General features: G+C 45.6%; 1 long non-coding RNA gene across 1 annotated transcript; it reads left to right on the top strand.

Annotated features, from left to right (window-relative positions):
- The first annotated feature begins 527 nt into the window (after positions 1 to 527).
- On the top strand, positions 528 to 1,366 carry LOC139024028 (uncharacterized). The gene is made up of 3 exons (XR_011475265.1): positions 528 to 773; positions 1,062 to 1,185; positions 1,302 to 1,366. It is a non-coding gene; the product is annotated as an uncharacterized lncRNA (long non-coding RNA).
- The last annotated feature ends 1,589 nt before the right edge of the window (positions 1,367 to 2,955 follow it).

The raw sequence follows: 2,955 nt of genomic DNA, 5'->3' as shown, positions 1-2,955 counted from the left end.
CCAGACTGATCCCCTTGTCATGAATGGATCCTAGGACCTACCTGAAGGAGCAAAGGTGGCTATCATAACATCTACAGCAATGTGATTGGAATGGTTTAGTGGCTTCCAAAAATCATTTAAATCACTGTTGACTTGCTATTTTTACAGCTTGTCAGGCAAGACCTCAGAATAAAAATGTGTCATGCAACACATGTACACTTGTGACACCTTCTTCGTTGTTGACAGTCTCCCTCGCCTCCTATGAAAAGGACATGCCATCACGAGGCCTCTGATAGTGGCCCGAGTTACAGCCCATATGACACAGACGGCTTCATCAACAACGACAGGTAATGTTTGTTATGTGAAATGTGAAAAGTTGTATTCAAATATACCCAGCTTGATAAACTAGTAGCCTAATTCCCCAGCCAAGCAGATACAACTAGTAATTTTTATTGTGAAATGCATTAGCAAAAAGCTTTGTATTTTCTATAGAAATAAATGCAATTCACCACTTGGCTGTCTATTATATCACCCTTTTACAGGCCCTCCCAGTCCACACCATCTTATAATATTGCCTGCTGCAGTTGTTCGAGAGATGTCCAGTTTGCAGCCGAACATGCAGCATAGAGAAGACCAACAAGGGGGCCCTCATCAGCATCATGCAGACATGCCCTCACTGTGAGGATTCCTATGAATGGAACAGTCAGCCACTTGTTGGCAAGTATCCACCCAGCAACCTTCACCTGTCGGTGGCAACAGCTTTCACAGGCTCATCATTTGTACAAATATAGAAGGTAACCCACTTTATTACTTTGATAGCCCAATTGTGAAACCTAATTTATGTAAACTGACATTACTTGTTGCTTATTTTATACTTCTTAGATGCATACAATGTCTAGGGCATAACCTAGCCTAGTCTGATCGCTGTGTTCACCATTCTATTTCACTTCATATTTTATGATATCTGTAGTAAAATAAAAAGGTGAATGCAGAGATCAGGTTGGTTCCATCAGGCCAATCATAACCACCATTGATAATGTAATCAGTGCTCTGTGTGTGTGTGTTTGTGTGTGACCGACCAGTATCTTTGATGAGGGGCTGATCTACGCTGCTATGCCCGTCAATGGGGCTCTGTCAAAGAATCTCACGTCCAGCCTCACCACTTGCCTGCTCACCAACGGTCGTCGATGGGGAGAAGAGAATTATGTAGGTTTAGTCTGACCTGTTCAAACATCAGCATAGCACCTGTTTGTGTGTCAAATATGACCTATCCTAACTGCCACTAGTAATAGAAAAGTGAATATGTGTGTTTGTGTTCACAGCAACATGTATGGAGCCAGCACATGGAGACTTGCAAAATGATGTGATGAAGTTCAGACTCACAGACTGTCAGGTTTTGGCCAGGACTGTTTGGTTTTGTTCACTAGATGTCCCCCTTGCACCTTTTTTGTACCTTTTGTTTTTCTTGCCCTAATTATTGTTTGCACCTGTAAGTCATTCCCTTGTTAGTATTTAAACCCTGTGTGTTCCTTAGTTCCTTGCTCAGTGTTTGTATGTTAGCACCCAGCCCCAGCCTTTGTGAACATTTTTCTCTTGTTGGATTTTCCAGAGGTTCTCTGGTTTTGTTCTCGTGTATTTTTGGATTGGTCTTTTGAGGTTTGTTTTTTTCCCTTGCTGTTTTTACCACTTTGTGGATTTTCTTTTGTATTTTGGAAGATATCTATTTTTTATTAAACCACCATCTCTAGTACTGCTGTGTCTGCCTCATCTTCTGGGTTCTGCCAATTATTAGTGACTGTTTCTCGCACCGGGTCCTGAACAAACCTCAAAAGACCAATCCAAAAATACACGAGAACAAAACAGAGACCTCTGGAAAATCCAACAAGAGAAAAATGTTCACAAAGGCTGGGCTGGGTGCTAACATACAAACACTGAGCAAGGAAAAACACACAGGGTTTAAATACTAACAAGGAATGACTTACAGGTGCAAACAATAATTAGGGCAAGAAAAACAAAAGGTACAAAAAAGGTGCAAGGGGGACATCTAGTGAACAAAACCAAACAGTCCTGCCAAAACCTGACAGAATCCCCCCCTAGGAACGGCTCCTGACGTTCCTACCAGCCTTCTCAGGGTGGAAGGACCTGAACTGACGAATGAGGTCAGGGTCCAGTATGTCCTTGGCAGGAACCCAGGAGCGCTCCTCGGGACCATAGCCTTCCCAGTCCACCAGATACTGCCAGGACGCTGCCCCCGGCGGGAATCCAGTATCCGGTGGACGGTAAATAGCCGACTGGCCTCCGATGACACGGGGCGGAGGGGAGGTCTGCCTGCCGGGATAAGGGGAGAAAAACAAACAGGTTTTAATAAAGAAATGTGAAATGTGGGATTGATTTTAAGAGGGATCTGGGTAAGTGCAGGCGAAAAGTAACGGGATTGACTCTCCTGGCAATCTTAAAGGGACCGATGAATCTCTGGGACAGCTTGCGAGACTCCACCTTAGCGGTAAGTCTTTGTTGAGAGCCATCCTCTCTGGCCGGGGTACAGGGTAGGACCGGGACGGCGACGTCTGTTGGCTTGTCGCTGGTACTGCTGTGAGGAACGCAGAAGATTAAGACGGCCTTCTTCCACGTAAGCCGACAGCGTCTGATGAACCTCGAGGCTGAAGGCACTCTGACTTCTGCTCCTGGTCGCGGAACAATAGCGGAGCATAGCCAAACTGACACTCATGCGGAGACATACCAGTGGAGGAGGAGCACAAGGTGTTGTGCGCGTACTCGGCCCAAACAATGAAGGATGACCATGTGGACGGGTTGTTGGAAACCATACATCTGAGGGTGGTTTCCAGCTCTGATTTCATCCTCTCAGTTTGGCCGTTGGACTCCGGATGGTACCTGAAGATAAACTGGCCGTGCCCCTATGAGTTGGCAGAAGGCCTTCCAAAAACTTGAGGCGAACTGGGGACCTCTGTCGGAAAC

Source organism: Salvelinus sp. IW2-2015, unplaced genomic scaffold, assembly GCF_002910315.2.
Source record: "Salvelinus sp. IW2-2015 unplaced genomic scaffold, ASM291031v2 Un_scaffold887, whole genome shotgun sequence".
Classification (NCBI taxonomy): Eukaryota; Metazoa; Chordata; class Actinopteri; order Salmoniformes; family Salmonidae; genus Salvelinus; species Salvelinus sp. IW2-2015.
This window is presented reverse-complemented; position numbering and strand designations above follow the sequence as displayed.